A 20,079-nucleotide genomic window follows, 5' to 3' on the forward strand; every position below is an offset into this window, starting at 1 on the left:
GTCCTCTGCCAGTTACTAAACATACAGATCCCATTTAGTACTCATATAACCAGGATGCTACTTTTGATATGGTAAACCAATGTATTATTTTTATTCTTTGCAAATTTGTTTTGACCTGTGGTTCCCCACAGGTTGAATCAGAGGCATTTGTTCCTTTAGGTGAAGTCAGATAGATTCTGCCTAAACGAAGCTAATTTGTTCAGCTTGGTGGAGTAATCTAGGTTTGTTGACTTCGGATGAGAAAAGTTTTGAAAGCTAGGTTTGTAGAGAGAAAAAAGAATTTGATAAATACCCAAAGTTTCCCTTTAATAGAAAAGAGAAAATGTCAGAATGACCAGAAGGTCCTCCAACTTTTTGTCTCAGGACCCCCTTCCAGTATTACAAATTAGTGTAACCACTCCCTTAAAGAGTTTTTGTTTGTTCATTTCAGCTCTTCCCATAGTTACCACACTTGTAAAATAAAATTAAGACTTTTTTCAAATGTTTACTAAATCATTTAAAAAATAATAATGTTAAACCCATTGCATGTTAATGTAAATATTTTATGAAAATAATTATATCATCTAAAACAAAAAAGTGACTTTTAAAAACTTTTTATGTAAATCTCATTAATGTTTGTTTTAATAAGAGGCAGTCATATTTTCATATCTACTTTTGTTTCACTTCATTGGTTTGGTTGGAAGATATAAAGGAAATCTAACTGTATACACATGCATAGTTCAAAAAGGTAAGAGTGTCTTAATAGCTATCCCAGATTACTGTGGAATGTTTCTTTGATACTACACCTGAACCCAACAAGTGGCAGTTTCTTAAAGTTTAGATACATCATGGGATCTGAAACCACGTCAATAAATGCTCATTCTCTGACAAATTAAAATCAATTGATTTATCTTGCACTTTGACTAGATCTTTACTCATGAATGTTTTTGCAATATCATGCATTGGTCTTTTGGAAAATATTAATTCACTAAGCTATGTAGAGCTTCCAAATGTTGACATATTTCATGACTCAATATTTTTAAAATCACATTTGTTAATATCACCACCCATTGCATCAGAAATGTCTTCAAGTATTGGGAAGCCAGTTCACAGTGTTGGGTATAAGACTTCTAAAATTCTACTTTTCACTTGAGAACTCAAATTTTATCACTGGCAATGAAAGCTCTCACTTCTAGTGAGAGGTTCACTTTGTTTTCAAGTAAACCTTGTTTAAGTGTCCAAGTCTGAATAGCCAGAGTTTGTCTGTCAATCATTCTTTCAAGCAGAAGTGATGTTCCAAGAAAAAAAGAGTTCACAATGTTCACGATTCAGTGCTGGTCCTTGAGTCAACCACTGGGGTCCAGTAAATAGCAGAAGTGCTTTATGTATACTTTCTGTCTTGTTCCATAAAATATTAAAAACATGTGTACTCAAGGGTTGGTATTTAATAGCACTAATAATTTTTATTGCTTCATCAAGGGCATTCTTTAGCTAAATTGACATTTTTTTTTTTAATTGTGAGTGGGTAGCAGTGAAAACCATGATGAACACTAATAGTGTTTGGTGCCCCTGACTTGATTATTGCTCAAATGATAGCAATTTTACCCAAGGCTGTTTTTAGCAACATTAGTGAAAATGCCAATACACTTTAAAAAGGCAAATGATGTCTTAGTATTTACTAAAATAGTTCTGTGTTTCATGGAACCCCTGAAAGGATCTCAGAGCCCTCAGGAGTCCATATACCATGCTTTGCCCTTGAGTAATCAGAAAGATGTAAAGTAACAGAAGCTCCATTCCCAATCGCTTTCAGGAAGAAAGGAAAAACCTCTGGTCCCTCTCTGTGGAACTAAAGGAGAAAGGAAATAATTGGCAGGCAAGCCCATCTCCTTCAGCTTCTTAGGACAGAGACATGGCAGGGCCATGGTGTTTGAAACAACCAGAAGTATGTTATTTCCCCAAGAAAGAAATCTTGTTTCCACTTCCCCAACAATAACTCGGAAAAACATCAAACTCTCAAGAGAAGCCTGATATTTAACATAGCATGGGATCAAAATGGAGCTGCCCAAATGTGATTAAAAATGGCTCGTGCATAACATCATGTTTAATGGTGAAAGACTGAGGGCTTTTCATCTAAGGCTGGAATCAAGGAAGTTCCCAGCAAGGATGTCTGTTCTCAGCACTCTTATTCAACAGGATGCGAGAAGTTCTTGCCACTGCAATAAGGCAAGAACATTTTTTTTTTTAATTCATGCAGACTGGAAAGGAAGAAATAAAATGGTCCCTATTTGCAAAGGACATAGAAAAGCTCAAGGAATCTATAAAACAAAAAGAATTAGTAAGGAGTGAATTTAAAAAGGCTGCATGATACATGATTGACTCACAAAAATTAATTATATATTCTATATTCTAAAAATGAGCTTATGGAAACAAAGATTAAAAACATAGCACCATTTATAACTGTGTCCAAGAAAACGACATACTAAGGTATAAACTTGAAAATTATGCATAGGATCCGAACGCTGAAAATTACAAAATGATGATTAAAGAAATCAGACAATATCTAAATTAATGGGGAGACAGAATATATCTACGGATGGGAAGATACAATGTGTATTAAAGATGCCAATTCTCCTCAAATGTAGACAAGCTTATTCTAAAACTTATATGAAAAGCCATAGGCCCTACAATAGCTCAAAGAACCTTGACAGAAAAAAATAAAGTAGGAGGAGAGAGTGCTTGATGCTAAGGCTTACTATAGACCTCCAGTAACCGAGATGATGTGGTCTCAAGACAGTGAGGACAGAAATATATATCAATGTAACCGAGCAGAAAGACCGGAAATAAACCCACACAAAGTTGCCCAAATGTTTTTCATAGGAAGTGAGTTCTCACTGTAATAACGCACAAGAACTTCTTGTTGTTCGGTTGCTAAGTCTTGTCCGACTGTGAGACCCCATGACCTGCAGCACACCAGGCTTCCCTGTGCTTCACTAACTGCCTGAGTTTGCTCAAACTCATGTCCATTGAGTCAGTGATGCCACCCAACCATCTGATCCTCTATCACCCCCTTCTCCTCTTGCCCTCAATTTTTCCCAGCACAATAACTAATAACATAGTAAACTACATCACATATAATTCTGACCGTGAGTGGTTTTTTAAAAATTGAGATGTAATTCACTTCAGTTCAGTTCAGTCGCTCAGTCGTGTCCGACTCTTCGCGACCCCATGAACTCAGATGTAATTCACACACCCAAAAATTCCCCTTTTAAAAGTATACAGTTCAGTTGTGTTTAGCATATTCATAAAGTTATGGAACTGTCACCAGCATCTAATTTCAAAACATTTCAATCACCCCCAAAGAAATCTCATATCCGCTATCCATTAGCACCAGTCTCTTTTCCCTGCTCCATTGACCCCTGTCAACCACTAATTTACCTCCTCTCTACAGATTTATCTCCTCTGAGCATTTCATACAAACAGAAATGTGTGATGAGTGGCTTTCTGTGTCAGTCTTCTTTCATGGGCTGGAGAGAACCCAGGGGGCAAACCAAGGATCCAAAGTGGTTCTAGCACCCACCACTTCCACACTGATACCTCGATGATATCCAGCAGGGATTCTGATGTGCCTTGGGGAGAAACCACAGGTTGAACTCAAATCCTCAAAAGACTGACCACTTACTCAGAAGTGACTGAGTTAATTTGAAAGAGTGTGTTTTAAACCAGAAGAGACTAAGCTACTCATACTGACTGACTTGAGTTATCTTCTTCCCTTTTCTTGGGGGAATAGGGAAGCTCCAAAACAGAATGAGATCAGTTATGGAAAATAAGGAACATTCTCTCTCTCTCTCTCTTTTTTTTTTCCCTGAAAATCTGAGTCATAGCATTTAAGCTCTAGTCTTCTCAGCTCTGAACAATTTCAGGTTCAAGAAGAATAAATTGAGGCTCAGAAATGCTTAGTGATTGCCTAATGTCACATGCCAATTCAATCTCCTGCCAAATCCTGCACTCTTTCTGAGCAAAAGTCAGTCTCTTGCTAGTGAGATTAATATCACAATTAAATGCTTTTCCTCTCACTAGAAAGTGTCATATCCTAGACCATCTCACCCAAAACATTGTCTTAAATATTTGTTCTTCAGTTGCTGAGTCGTATCTGACTCTTTGCGATCCCATGAACTGCAGCACACTGGGCTTCCCCGTCCTTCACTATCTCCCAGAGTTTGCTCAAACTCATATTCATTGAATTGGTGACGCCATCCAACCATCTCATCCTCTGTTGCTCCCTTCCCCTCCTGCCTTCAATCTCCTCTTGCACTACAGTGTTTGAGGGTTTATAAAATAGAACAGGATGAAATTAAACTTTCTGATGTTCAGAATGGACTTCCCTTATGGCTCAGATGGTAAAGAATTCATCTGCAGTGTAGGAGACCCAGGTTTGATCCCTGGGTGAGGAAAATCCCTTGGAGAAAGGAATGGCTACCCACTCCAGTATTCTTGCAGGAAGAATTTCTTGTAGAGAAGAATCTGGCAGGCAACAGTTCATGGGGTTGCAAAGAGTCAGACATGACTGAGCAACTAACATTAATGTTCAGAAGGGTTTCCCAGGTGGCACTGGTGGTAAAGAAACTGCCTGCCAATGCAGGATATGTAAGATCCCTAGGCCGGGAAGATCACTTGGAGGAGGGCAAGGCAACCCACTCCAGCCTGGAGAATCCCATGGAGAGAGGAGCCTGGCGGGCTACCGTCCATAGGACCGCAAGGAGTCAGACACACTGAAGCAACTTAGCACACAAGCATGCATGCCATGTTCAGAAACTCTTTAAATACAAGCTCCCAAACCTGATTTCTACTCAAAACTGAGAGCACATGTTTAAGACTTTTTAAAATTGTTAAAGAATTCTTTCTATAACTCTTATAAATAAATATTATGTTGAAAGTTATAACTAGTAATCAATGAGCAGATTAGGTTTATGCCACTCAATAACCAGCTGTCGTTAAATGAGCATCTATTAGGTACCAGGCCCGGGGCTGAGTGCTCTCCCTGTATTATTTCATCTTCACAACTACCCCTTGATGGTTGCTGAGTAATAAAACCCAAAATATACCATGAGTCAGTGACAGCCTGATTCTAATTCTTCTCCTGGCCTCCAAGTCCACGTTCTTAAATGATACACCATTCTGCCAACAGAATATTGAATCCTACAAGCTCTGGTCTTACAATTTTTCAGGCCATAACATATGGAAAATATGAAGGGGTCACCACAGGAGGTTGATTTCATTGGCCAGATATTTTAGTCTCTTTCTTTGTTCTATTTTAAATGGAAAAGTAAAAAAAACTGGAATAAAATTCTTTCTAGAATGCATATGCATGATAATTCAAAGGGTGTGTTATAATTTATCATAAAATATCTAAAAAAAGAAGTAAATGAGTGAGGAGAGAAAGAGCAAAAAACCATGTGGGTATGCATGCTAATGCAGAGGTTCCCTCAAAATACCGAGATTTTATTTGAATAAATAATTTTTGTGATCAAAGCTTTCAATATATGCATGATCAAACAAATTTTAAGCCATATTTGTGGGGGTATTTGAACTCATACAACAAACTAAATGTAAGTGACACAGGATGTTATGGGTTGAATGGTTGAAATGTATCCCCTCCAAACCAGTCCATCGTAAAGAAAATCAACTCTGAATATTCTTGGAAGGACTAATGCCGAAACTTCAATACTTTGGCTACTTGATGTGAAGAGCTGACTCATTGGAAAAGACCCTGATGCTGGGAAAGACTGAGGGCAGGAGGAGAAGGGGCTGACAGAGGATGAGATGGTTAGTTGGCAGTACCGATTCAATGGACATGAATCTGAGCATGCTCCGGGAGATAGTGGAGGACAGAGGAGCCTGGTGTGCTGCAGTCCATGGGGTCTCAAATAGTTGGACATAGTGACTGAACAGCAACAACAGCAAAAGATATGTTGCAGTTGTAATGTCTGGTATGTGTGAACGTGACCTTATTTGGAAATAAGGTCTTCACAGATGTAATCAAGTTAAGATGAGGTCATTAGAGTGGGCCCCAATTCAAATATGACTGGTGTCCTTTTAAGAACAGGAGAGTCTGGACACATGCATACAGGGAGAACTCCATGTGAAGACAGAGGCTGAGACTGGAGTGATGTGGCTGCAAGATTGGAAACTCCAGGGGGTGTCATCAAAGCCAGAGGCTGAAAAGGGCAAGGAAAGAACTCAGCTGGAGTCCCAGAGGTCTGCTGACATCTCGGTTTTGGACTTCTGGTGTCTAGAAGTGTGAGAGAGTCTAGTTCTGTTGTTCTGAGCCACATGGCTTGTGGTATTTTGTTACGACGACCTCAGGAACTAATTCGCTGGGGCTTGGGCAGAAAAGGGAGGGTGCCATTTGAAGAAAAGGATGATTCTGTCCTCTTGGAAAAGGGAAGAGAAATAGCAATGACATGGGAAAGAGGTGACGTGTTCTGGAAAAAGAGGAAGTTTTGACGCACCTACTTTCGCGTTTTGATTTTCTTAGAATTCAAAATACACAGAAAAAAATAATTTAAGTAAACAGGGTGTCACAGACATCATCAAGGAAAACCACCTATAAATCTTGCCATACAGATGCATATGCCTTAATCAAAATAGATGGTGTAATTACAAAGTGGAGCCAACCACATATCTTCATTACTGAAAAGAATATACATAATGTGTGTGTGTGTGTGTGTGTGTGTGTGTGTGATGCAGTGCGCTTGAAAGTATTGAGCCTCGCTCAGAAAGGACACTTTTTAGGGACTTTCTCATTAGATTTGTTTTCCCACTCAGGGTCTCACGGTTTACAAAATCATCCTTTATTCAGGTGTTGATCAACAGCCCTCAGAGTTCCTTAACTCAGAAATCTGTGATCACGGAAGAATTGGATCATTGTTACTGGATGCACCACAGGAGGGAAGTATATGCTATTCACCACACGGATTAACATAAAATGATCTGTAGAGGGCACAGGGCAGCTTCTGGGATGAGTCACCATTTTGTTCCCATCAAGGGGCGGGAGAGACGCCTTCCAAGGGTGACCGCAGAACTGTGTTGGAGGAGGGCTGGTCTGAGGCCTCTGCTGCTCATTGCCCCGTGTCCTCAGGCTAGACAGTTGATTTATGTTCCTCTCAGGATCCTGGAACCTGGCCTGGCCTTTGCTTCCACCCAAGCTCAAAGACTCTCCTGTTCTAATCCCAGGAGTGACCAGAGCCCTCTAACTGGAGCGAACTTGGCCTGAACACCGTGAGACACTGGTTGTTTTCTTTGCCAGCTGTGTCAACGCAAGGGTAACTTTAGTATTCCCATTTTGGAGAGACAGATGGCATAAACGGTAAGCAGATGCGGCCTTCACCCTCTTCTTTCTGTGGTTCGATGCCCACCCTTTAGAAGGAACTTGATGTCAAGCTCTAGTCATGACATTTAATAGCTGCCTGACACAGGATATCTTCCTTAACCCCAGGCTAAGGCTCTTCACCTGTCAAATGGACATGTGAATATCTCAGAACTTTAGTAAGCCTCGAATGAGGCCATTTTTAAAAGTTGATTCCTTTTAGGAATCCCCTGACAGCCCAGTGATTACAACTTTTGCTTTCACTACAGGAGGCGTGGGTTCCATCCCTGGTGAGGGAACTAAGATCCCAAACTGCATGGCACAGCCAAAAATAATTTTTTAATTTATTATTATTATTGTAAGAATGAGAAACTTGTTTGTTCTAGCATTTTTAGAAGGAAGGGATGGTGAGGCTGGCTATACCCAAAGAAGTGAAGAAATATCTCAAATTGGAAGTTAGAACCCAGGACCTTCTTAGAATGAGTACCAAGAGGTTTATTCAGGTCCCCTTTCAGATGGGCTTCCCTGGTGGCTCAGATGGTAAAGAATCTTCCTAAAATGCAGGAGACCTGGGTTCTATCCCCTGGAGAAGGGGATGGCAACCCTCTCTAGTATTCTTGCCTGGAGAAATCCATGGACAAGGAGCCTGGGAGCTTCAGTCCATGGGCTCACAAAGAGTCAGACATGACTGAGCAACTCACGCTTTCACTTCCTTTCAGATGACACAGGTTCATGGCATCACAAGGGGATGGTCACGCCTGTCCTCCTCTGTTGTCATTTTTCTTTCCTCTCTCCCTCTCCCCCCACACAGCCCGGGCTTGAGCACCTCCATTCCCAGGGTGAACAGACCTTTTTAATGGTGAAGGCTCTCAGCTGAGCTCCAGGCTAATGTATCCAACTCCTCCTCCACTTGGAGCATAGATGTCTCAAGTTTAAATAGTTCAAAGTGGCTCTAAGGCTTCCTGCCTGCCCCCACGCCCATTGCTCCTTGCTTTTCCACATTTCAGAATGTTGTGCTCCGGGCCACCCAAGCCAAGCCAGGCAGACCCATCACCCCACACTCAAACACCAGCTAGTTCTGTTGATGCCAAGTCAAGATTTCCATCGCAAATCTGCCACTTCCCCTTCCCCCCAAGACTCGTATCTCCCACCACGAATCTATTCTTCACTCCTGGCCTCCCACCCGTGCTGCACCTACAGTCAAAAGGATGGCTTCTCAAACTACAAATGAGCTCATTTCATTTTTCTGCTTACTACCCTCTGATGATAGTTTCTTAGTGAACTTAGCATAAAACCTAAACTTCCTACAGCTTCCAAGGCTCTGAGTGGCCCGCTCCCTGCCTGCTTCTCTGTCTCACCTCAGGCCACTTTCTTCACGTTAGTTTTGAGCTGTGCTTCATGCTCGGTGCATCCTGCCTCAGGGCCTTCGCACATGCCGTGCCCCCTGCCAGACAGCTCTCACAACTGATTTTCCAGAACAAGCTCCTTTGCATCCCATAGGTCTCAGGGAAAATGGCACCACCACAGAGATGCCTGCAGACCACTCTAAAAGCAGATCATTGTTCTGCAGTGTTCTGCCATTTCAGCTCTATGATCGTCTTCTTCGGAAAGCATGGTGTGTGATTATTTTTGTCTGTTTTGTTTTGCACTGCAGTATAACATATACTCAAGTGCACTGATTATAAACATACAGATCGATGGATTTTTACACATCTATATCTCTGCTACCACCAGGCATATCACGAAATAAAACATGACAAAATCCCATATTTCCCTGCATCCTTCCCAAGTCAGTCTCCACAACATCTTCCTTTCTTGTTTCCGGCTGGGAGAACCATTCTGACTTCTCTCAGCCACTGATTAGCTTTGTCTGTTCTTGAACTTCATGGAATCTTAATCACATGTCATGCATACCCTGTTGTGTGATTCCTTTCACTTAACAGAATGCTGTAAAATTCATCCTGCAGTCATGTCTAAAATAATGTGTTCTCTTTCCTTATGACTGTAATTTTCCATTTTGTGAATATTACACAGCTCAAGTTCCAGGCTGTTCTACTTTTGGTGAACATTTGGACTGTTCCAGTTTATGACTGTTCTGAATCAAACTGTATACGCCTTCTGGTACACTTCAGAACCTATCTTGTGGTTAAGTATGTATCTAAATATGAAGTTGCTGGATCAGAGTGTGGACATATATTCTACTCTCACAGATTAAAGCGATAGTTTTTTGATTTTGATTTTTGTCTTCCCTAGTAGAATTAAACCCGGCTTGAAAGTGAGAAGTGTTAATCCCTCAGTCATATCTTATTCTTGTGACCCCATGGACTGTAGCCCACCAGGCTCCTCTGTCCATGGAATTCTCCAGGCAAGAATACTGGAGCAGGTCGCATTGCAGGTGGACTCCTTACTGTCTGAGCCAGGATTGAAACTCAACATTAAAAAAAAACAAAACTAAGACTCATGGCATCTGGTCCCATCACTTCATGGCAAATGGAAGGGGAAAAAGTGGAAACAGTGACATATTTTTTTATTCTTGAGCTCCACAATCACTGCAGACAGTGACTACAGCCATGGAATTAAAAGACACTCCTTGCAAAGAAGTCTATGACAAACCTAGACAGTGCATTAAAAAGCAGAGACATCACTTTGCCAACAAAGGTCCGTATAGTCAAAGCTATAGTTTTTCCAGTAGTCATGTACGGATGTGAGACTTGGGCCATAAAGAAGGCTGAGTGCTGAAGAACTGATGCTTTCTAATGGTGGTGCTGGGGAAGACTCTTCAGAGTCCCTTGGACTGCAGGGAGGTCAAACAATTTAATTCTAAAGGAATTAATTCTGAATATTTATTGGAATGAATGATGCTTAAACTGAAGCTCCAATATTTTGGCCACCTGATGCAAAGAGCTGACTCACTGGAAAAGACCTGATGCTGGGAAATATTGAAGGCAAAAGAGAAGGCAGCAACAGAAGATGGGATGGTTAGATAGTATCACTGATTCAATGGACATGAATTTGAACCAACTCTGGGAGATAGTGGAGGGTGGAGGAGCCTGGCATGCTGCAGTCCTTGGGGCCAGAGAAAGGCAGATAAAACTTAGTGACTGAACAACAGCAAGTAGAATTAAGCTTTGTGAAGACAAGGACCTGTGTATCTTGTCTCCTTTTAAATTCCTAACATCCAGCACAGAGTCTGGCACATTTTTTAGGCACTCAGATAACTGTTAAACTAACAGGTGTTAGGTTCTATTCCTTCAGTCTCTGATTCTTCATTTTACTTACAGTTTCACTTCCTTGCATCACCAGCTTGTCATGTCTCTTCTTGGTATCTTTTAAGCATCATCTCTCACCAGTGCCATATTTCCTTTGTGATGTGAAAAGCCCAAGGACAGCCTGAGGAAGCAGTCTACCCTTTACAGTCAGCCCCAGAGTGGTGTGAGAAGACTCACTGGTCCCCTGGGCTTGTGACCGCCCTGGGCCAATCAAGTGTGGCTGAGGGTCAGAGTCACGTCATCAGCCCCTGCCCACCTCTATGGAAGGATTGCATTCATAACAGAAATTGTGATACTTCTCCTGACCAGCATACGTATGTAGTTGGCCCCATCCCTGACACAAAGTTGATGCTCAGCAAATAAACAACTATTATGTGTTACCATTGTTACTATGACTCTATCAGTACTATGGGCTTCCCTTGGAGCTCAGTTGGGAAAGAATCTGCCTGCAATGCAGGAGACCTGGGTTCTATTCCTGGGTCGGGAAGACCACCTGGAGAAGAAAATGGCAACCCACTCCAGTATTCTTGCCTGGAAAATCTCATGGACAGAGGAGCCTGGCAGGCTACAGTCCATGGGGTCGCAAGAGTCAGACGCGACTTAGCAACTAAACCACCACCACCATCAGTACTATAGTTCATAATTGATTCTCCCCATCTTACACCATCAAATATTCCTTAAAGATGTACCACAGTTTTAAAACATCAGTGTCAATTTCTGCAAATGTTGTCTGTGGATTAGAAAATGCAAAATTCTTAATAAAAGGACACAGCCTCTTTATGCAGTAGACAATAAGGAATCATTCAAAGGGTATATTTGTTCAAATTTCCTTTAGGAAAGCGGTAGAGGCATTCATGTTAAAAGGCATCACTTTGTACCTGAATACCCATCTGTAATGGAAAGGCTCTTAGGGTTGACCCCACAATCCCTGCTTTATGCTATTCATAGCCTGGTTTGATGTTCTCATCTCGAGTGTGGCCAGGACATGTGACTTGCTGCTAATCAATAGACTGTGCTAAAGATGACAATTTATATGGCATTGGGATTGTGTATGTAGTTAACATGATTGCACTACAGAAACCTGTATCATCCATCTTGATAGAGTCTCTCTATTCCATGTGGGCTTTTAAGAAGTAAATGATCATGTTGGGGGACTCCACACAGCGGGAAATGAGGGGCAGTCTCCAGGAGCTGAAGGCAGTCTCTAGCCTGCAATGGCTTCCAACTGAGATCCTCAATGAAACAAGCTCTTGAGTCCTACAATTACAGGGAACTGAATTACATCAAGAATGGTGTGAGCGTGGAATTGAATCCTTCCCCAGTCAAACCTCGGATGAGACTGAAGCCCCAGTCAACAGGTTTATGGTAGCTTTGAGACCTTGAAGCAAACAACCTTGGAAAAATGTGCCCAGGATCCTGACCCACAGAAACTGTGATGATAAATGTGTGTTTTTTAAGCCATTAAGTTGTAATACTGTTTCACAGCAATAGAGTTCTATATAGCATCCACTGTGTCCTTTGTTTAACTAGCATCTATTACGAGCATGCTGCCAAACATGATACTGCAGTTGGATAGAAGATAGCTTATTTAATTATCATTGTACCCAGATAGAACCAGCTTGAAAGTCATCCCCCCCTCATTCTATATTTGTTGTTTCAGAGACATCAACACAGTGACACAGAGACAATCTGGATAGCACAGCACTGCTATTATTTTTCTCATTTAATGTTGTTCCCGTAAACAATTTCCCTTTAGGCAAGACTAAGGTTTCATGGTAAACAAACTTATTTAGTATCATCATTCCACTTAATTGAACCATCATGTTTTAATAAAATTATTGATGTCTTAAAGTTTCTGAAAAAAGTTTGAAAAATATCGTTATTGCAGAAGAAAGAGCATAGGGACAAACCAGGCTAGCTAAGCACATGCAGCTACAATAAGTTATTATCATCAAGTCTGGGGTCAATGTTGTAGTCAGGAGATATGGTATTGGGGAGAGTGGGAGGGAGGCTCAGGAGAGTGGGGATATATGTATTCTTATGGCTGATTCACATTTTCATATGGCAGGAAAACCAACAAACATTGTGAAGCAATTATCCTCCAATTAAAAATAAATAACAACCTTTTTACAATATGAACTGTTTTAGATACAAATATTAAATTAATATTTCTGATTATATATATATTATATGTGGTTAAACTATTCTGCATTTCTTTGGTTAAATAATTGGAACTGTCTTGGTTTAGCAACTATGAATTTTGTGGTTAAATTATGTTGTCTAGTTTTATTTTAACAGCTATGTATATATATATGTGTGTGTGTGTGTGTGTACATTTGTAGGTGATTTTCACACAAGTTATAGGTCATTGTAACTAAGCCACAGAAATCTATGAAACTAGCCTATATATGAGAATCATATAAATCACTTTCACTTCAGGTTTAAATTTTGTCCTGTAAGTCTTAGCCATTAGTAGGAACTTGAAATTGCTCCCAAGGCTTATAAACAGAGCAAATTCTTCATATTACTTTTTAGAGATACAATTACCATAATGGAACTGTATTATGTAATTGTCAAATGTAACTCTCATCCTTTATATAAAGTGTAAAATGTACTTCTTCTGTTTGAAAATGTAATTCTGATGTTTTAGTTCACCCATAGGAACAAATTTTTCTAGGAAACTGACAACCGCAATTTCATTATCTTGAACATTTTTTCCAAATCTCAATCTTTTTTATCAGATTTTAAATTACTGTTTATATTGTTCTTATGCTCTCTGATGGTATGTTTCTGAGTTTTTATTTACATGAAAGTGTAAATTTGTTCTCTCCAAGAACAAATAAAACCATACAAAAGCCATGTTTTTATATCAGAAAAAGCAGGTTAATATAACTAGTATGTCGGTGGACAGGTAATGAGATTACAAGGACTTTACAACCAAATGTTGCTATTTTGACATTGAATCTACTATAATCAAGTATTTTTTATTTTTTAATCGTATCTATTTGTCAGCCAAACAGATGCTCTACTGTACTTCAATTGAAATAAAAAATGGTATCATGTTAATTCAAAATCTACCCATGCATGTTTCTACATTTTTATTTCTCTTCATAGGATTTATTAGTATGTTGTTCAAAAGACAACAAAAGTATTTTTCAAGATTATTTAATGTTGATGAGGGATTAATCACATACTCTACAGGTGAAAGCATAAACTGAAACCAATCTATTTAATAAACAATTTAACAGTAACTATTTAGAGCATAAAATAGTTGATCCTTTGACTCAATAGTTTCTTCCAGGAATTTATAATATGGATTTAATCAGAGATATGCATAAAGACATATTCAAAATTATTCATCACAGAGTACTTTATTTTATTATAAAAGTAGAAGTTAAATAATATTTCATCTTGTATATGTGCACATCATTTTTATCTATTCATCTGTTAATGGACATTTGGGTTGCTTCCATATCTTGTTTGTTATGAATATTAATATAGTAGATTATTTTTAATTTTTTTGTGGGACCTCCAGATTATTTTCCGTAGTGGCTAGACAAACTTACTTTCCCACCTATAATGCGTTCCCCTTCACCACATCCTCAGCAGCACCTGTTATCTCTTGTCTTCTTGATGATAGCCATTCTAACAGGTGGGAGGTGATCGCTTACTGTGGTTTTGATTTGCGTTTCTCAGTTGATTAGTGACTTTGAGCATCATTTTTGTGTTGGACATTCTAATGTTCTTTTTGGATAGATGTCTGTTTGGTTCTTCCAGCATGAGAAAGGGAGATCTGTGACCTTTCTCATGGATGGACAGACCTTGAGCACACTATGCTCAACGAGATAAGTCAAAGAAAGGTACTGTGAGATATCATTTATATGTGGGATCTGAAAAAGTTTAACCTGTAAAAGAACAGGGTAAAACAGTGTAAATGGTGTAAAATGGTGGTTACCAGGGAATGAAGGGATAAGGGTGGTGGTATTTAAGGATACAAACTCGTAGTGGGTAACAAATAAGTATAGACATTTAATGCACAGTATACTGAATATAAACAATATAATATTGTACTATAATTATGTAATATGATAGATATCTCTACATCTGCAATCATATTACTGTACATAAAATTTCAAAGTAACACACTACATATTAAACTTGTACAATGCTACATGCAAAATTTATTTGATTTTTAGAATTGTCAATTTAAAAAAAGGTAGAATTTGATAACATAAGGATATATCTGTTATAGAAAATAAATAAAGTGTGGAATCCCCATATGGTAGAATATTATGGAATTACTAAACAAAGATTCTTTAAAATTATATAATGGCATAAGCTGTTTTAATGTTGAAAGAGCAGAATACAAAGCTAGATTATTGAAATAGATACCTATAGAAGAAATGTGGAAGGGAAAAGCAGTAATATGTTAATATTGTTTCTGATGGAAATATCATGGATAATGAAAAATGATGGATACCTAATTTTACCTCCTACCAAATTTGTGCCACAGCTCTTCAGTAAACCTTAATATCACCTTAGCCCATTTGTAGATTTACTGTGAAGAATTAGGATATGGACAGTGTCTATATCCAGGATAAATAAAAGAGGCAGAACAGCCTTCTCTGGGCTGCACTCTTCCCAGAGTTGGTGGTAGAACAACTTTCTAGACTAATCTACAAATTTGAATTCATAATTCATGATTAATTAATGCTACTTATCAATACTAGGAGAGAATTATTTGATATTGCAATACTAAGCTTAATAATGATACAGTACTTTTTTTTTAATTTTGGAGATGTGAATATAATTAAAGCTACTGTGAATAGCAGTGAAGACCCTGGAGGCAGAAGATTAAGGAACAAATCAATAGCTAAATAGCTCTTACCTGGATATGACTTGGAATTTACAGCTGAAAGGGAGAAAGAAGAGAGGGGAATAGAAAGGGAAAGATGGGAAATGTGAAGAGCATCCCCAAATTCCTGAAGGACTTTTATGAACAAAAATCTCATCTTTAATTTTACGTACTTTTGTTGTTCACTCATTCAGTCATGTCCAACTCTTTGTGACCCCACGGACTACAGTACACCAGGTTTCCCTGTACTTCACCATCTCCTGGAGCCTGCTCAAACTCATGTCCATCGAGTCGGTGATGTCATCCAACCATCTCATCCTCTGTCGTCACCTTCTCCTCCTGCCTTCAATCTTTCCCAGCATCAGGGTCTTTTCTAAAGAGTCAATTCTTCCCATCAGGTGCCCAAAGTATTGGAGCTTCATCTTCAGTACCAGTCCTTCCAATGAATATTCAGGGTTGACTTCCTTTAGGATTGACTTGTTTGATATCCTTGCAGTCCAAGGGACTCCCAAGAGTCTTCTCCAACACCACAGTTGAAAAACATCAATTCTTCAATGCTCAACCTTCATAAAGAAGCTCTCACATCCATACATGACTCCTGGAAAAAACATAGCTAAATTGTGATATAAAATATCTTTCCACCTCTCCCCAAGTAATGTCTGTGGAGTACATGGATGTTATATACAGGTTTTGTTTATGCAGGTGTTTGAGAAGTGTGTTGTGTGTGAGAAACACCTGGATGTGTGTCTGAAAAGGGAGTGTGAACATGTGTGTCAGTATGTACATGTGTATAAGTGTGTGAGAAAGAGAGTGAATGTGGTGCAAGTAGGAAAGAGATGGAGAGAGATGAGCTTGTGTATCTGTGTGTGTGTATATATGAGAGAGTAAATATTTGTTAGAAGGGGGAGAGAGTAAGTGTGTGTGTGTGTGTGTGTGTATGTGTGAATGTATGTGAATAACAGAATATGTCTGAGAGAGAGAGGGGCGTGCATGTGTGTGAGACTGCACGTTAAAGGATCATAATGAGACAGCACACTAAAGGATCTGTCTGGTTAACCCTTCTGTCTGGTTCCAAGGAGCCCAGAGGAACATTGTGTATGGAGTGACAGGGAAACATAACCCAGAACTATTCAGCAGAAACAGGAATTGAGAAGGAGCCAGAGGAGACTTTGTGCCCTGACCACCTGTTCGTGAGCCCATATCCCAAGCTCATTCTCACCCCTCTCAAACCATGAGTTTGAAAAACTTGAAAATGAGGCCATTCTCCTTTCCAGAAGCCACAGAAGTGGCATTTGGGCTAAACTCTGAATCTTGAGTAATTGAGGACTCTGGCTGTAATCAGCGTTGGTCACAAAGATGAATCTATACAGTTTTCAGCCCAATAAAATGATTTTCTGCGCCTAGAAGGGACTCTAAAGCAAAGATGGTGATAGAATGTGGGACAGGCATCCTCACACATACGTACAATTTAGGGGATTGTCAGTCATGAAGGCCAAGCAACCCTATACACTAGACCCCAGGGATGAACTGAACTAAGCAGGTCAGCTAGTGACCACATCTTGCACCCTGCTAGCTAATACCACTGTCTCACAGAGTTCTTCAATTGCTTGAAACACCTGGTGAGATGGGAGAGACCCAACTACTTGGATTGTTCAAGCTCAACAGATAAGTAAAGCAATCAAGTCCCTGCGTGTAGATTTTTTGAGAATACCTGGACCTTAATCGATTTGCATTGTATTTTGAAGCGCTTTTGTTACTGTCTGGAGCACTGATTCTCCTTAAATAGCCGGTGGAGGTGAGAGGTTCCCATTCTAACAGAGTGGTTGAGAGGTTGACTTTTGGTATAAAACAGATCTATCAGCCACCAAGTTTTAGCTTGGGACTATTGTGATGTTAATCTAGCCAACCTCCCAAGTCTTCTTCAATAACACGTAATCAACACTACTACTTTGCCAAGGTTGTTGTAGGCTTTCCTGGTGGCTCAGATGGTGAAGAGTCTGCCTGAAATGCTGGAGACATGAGTTCAGGCCCTGGGTGGGGAAGATGCCCTGGAGAAGGAAATGGCTACCCAATCCAGTATTCTTGCCTGGAGAATTTCATGAACAGAGAAGCCTGGGAGGCTACAGTCCATGGGGTTGCATAGAGTCAGACACAATGGAGAGACTAACACATTCACTTTCATGAGATAATATACATAATGTGCTTCAGACAATGTTTTAAGACAACTGTAACAATATTGGCTATCATTATTAGCATCAATGCTAAGTAAAAACATTCTGGCAGATACTGTCATCGTTTCATAGCAGACACCTGGCCCCCAGGCTAGAAACATCACTGTGTAGCCAGAACTCACTGCCATCCACTTGTGATTTGTTTTCTCGTTTTCCCTTGATAAGTTTTGATTGAGCTAATGGAGAAGGCCAGTGGCAGTGTGCAGCTTTGTCACTCAAAGGTAAAAACCATATCGCTGTCCTCCTTCCTTGTTCTTATAATCACCTTTACCAATCAGCGATAGAAAACAATGTGGATTCAGGTGATGAAATGGGAACTTTGGGACTGCAGTTCAATTTTTACTGAAGCTGATTTGCCCTTGCTCTTTAGCACTGATAAGGAGACAGAAATACAATCAGATACTAGGTTGGGAGAGAGTGAAAGACAATGGAACTCAAGTTTGTAACACAACTAGATGCCCCGTGCTGATCTGGGCTCAGGGCCAGTGTCTGGCAGCCTGACAGCAAAGACTGAAAAAATAGAAGAGAAAGAAAAACAAAGCCTGAACCATTTACCACACAGTCATTGGACACGAGGAAACTTACCCCTGGCACCTGGCCTTTGAGGTAAGGCTCCTTCTTCTCCCAAGAGCATAATACCTCCATTGTTCAACTCGTGAGGAGCGCAGGCATGCAATCAGAGAGGGAGAGAGTCAGACCCAGAGCATAAAAAGAAGGTAAGTATGGCCTTTGATGTGCTTCCAGGCCCGGGTTGGGCACCCGGGCTGTGAGAAAGAGGCATGTCAGCAATCTTTGTCTTCTCACCTGGGAAGACACTTCTAACATTGCAAATCCTCGCCTTTATCTGCCCCCAGCTCATTAAATCAACTGGGCACGGCTGTCATCAGTTGGGGCTCGAAAGCAAAGCACACACTTGGGTTTGACTTCATCGACACACCTCACTGACAAGAGCAAGATCGGATAACTTGGGGCCGAGAGAAGGCAGGCGGTACAGCTGTAGTGAGATGTTTCTTACCATGGCTTATTAGATATTTTCCCAGACAAGTTCTGTTGGTGCAAGTGAAACAGTACTGAAGTTCAAGAACACTTTCAGACGTAGAGGATGCCAAGGACCCTGGGCTCAAAGGCCTGAGTTCCAACAAGCAGCAGCATTCATTCTACTTATTACAAACATTACAGTGAGCCCCCAGGCACGCAGGACTTAGATGTTTTATTAATTTATATCAAGTGTTATCAGATGTCAATAGCTCTGGTTCCTGTTCTCCAGGTGGCTGTAACTTTAGGCCTCTGATTCTTAATGTCAAATATGTCCAATCATTTCTAGAACATGTCTACTTTAAAACTTCTAGCTATACGGGATTAGGATTAGATTAGGATTCTAGCTATACAGGATTAGGATTCTACACAGCTAGATTAGGATTCTAGCTATTACGGATTAGGATTCTGTACTTGTTGGTTCAAGCAAGAAAACAAATCACAACTTCCCTGGTGGCTCAGAGGGTAAAGTGAGTGCTTGCAATTCGGGAGACCTGGGTTCGATCCTTGGTCGGGAAGATCCCCTGGAGAAGGAAATGGCAACCCACTCCTGTACTCTTGCCTGGGACAGAGAAGCCTGGTAGGCTACTGTCCTTGGGGTCGCAAAGAATCGGACACGACTGAGTGGCTTCACTTCACTTGTTGGTTTAAGGCCACAAGCCTTTAATAAGAAGCTTTCTGTCAAAAGGGCTTCCCTGGTAGCTCAGCTGGTAAAGAATCTGCCCGCAATGCGGAAGACCTGGGTTCGATCCCTGGGTTGGGAAGATCCCCTTGGAGAGGGGAAAGGCTCCCCTCTCCAGTATTGTGGTCTGGAGAATTCCATGCCATGGGGTCGTAATGAGTCAGATGCGACTGAACAACTTTCACTTCTGTAAAAAAAAAAAAAAAAAAGGATAGGAACAATTGAATTATAAGGACTGAGCATTAACCTTTAGCCACTGGCCATCTCCTTGATATCCTCTTCACCTACATTACTGCCCTGTGCTACCCAGAAATTTATTAAGTGGGATCTTCCTAAAGCAGCAAGACACTGCTGGTCTCTTGAGCCTCGTAAAGGCTGCTGCCCTCCCGTTTCTTTAGATTCTGTCACCATGGAGATGGACTTTCGCCTTGCTGCTACTGGCCAAAGCTTACTCTGACAACATAAGACTCATATATATATATATATATATATATATATATATATATATATATATATATTTTGTATTTATTATTTATTTATCTTGGCTATGCCGGGTTCTTTTTATTGCTGCGCAGGCGTTTTTCTAGGTGCCGCGAACAGGGCCTTCTCTCTAGTTGCGGTGCGCCGGCTTCTCTTTGCGGCAGTTTCTCTGGTGGTGGAGC

Source organism: Bos indicus x Bos taurus, chromosome 1 (assembly GCF_003369695.1).
Source record: "Bos indicus x Bos taurus breed Angus x Brahman F1 hybrid chromosome 1, Bos_hybrid_MaternalHap_v2.0, whole genome shotgun sequence".
NCBI classification, from domain to species: Eukaryota; Metazoa; Chordata; class Mammalia; order Artiodactyla; family Bovidae; genus Bos; species Bos indicus x Bos taurus.